The sequence below is a fragment of the Naumovozyma dairenensis genome, chromosome 2, assembly GCF_000227115.2.
Source record: "Naumovozyma dairenensis CBS 421 chromosome 2, complete genome".
NCBI lineage: Eukaryota > Fungi > Ascomycota > Saccharomycetes > Saccharomycetales > Saccharomycetaceae > Naumovozyma > Naumovozyma dairenensis.
This window is the reverse complement of record NC_016480.1, coordinates 1007612-1007963: the sequence shown is the minus strand read 5'-3', so window position 1 is coordinate 1007963 and position 352 is coordinate 1007612.

Here is a 352-nt window from a genome sequence, read left to right as displayed (position 1 = left end):
AAAGTTGCTGTTGATAACTGAAGCTTCAATATTCACATTATACTCTCACCTATGTTCTATTTAGCTTTACCACTTTGATGTCAGGGCTATCCATTTCAAAGCGCTGGTGACACAAGTTGGCTTTCACTTATTCTTTAGTTTTATTACTTCCATTTAACTCATTAAACGATTCTCAATTATGAAATACGACATTAATTAGCTTACAAAGCTGCTATCAGCATTATTACTAGAGGAAAGAGCATTTTTTCTTACATAATATAAATTCTTGTACATAATTATTTATGGTGATACCTCATAACTTAAAAATATCATATTCAGGACCTAATGGCACAATACCATTTGGATTAATGTT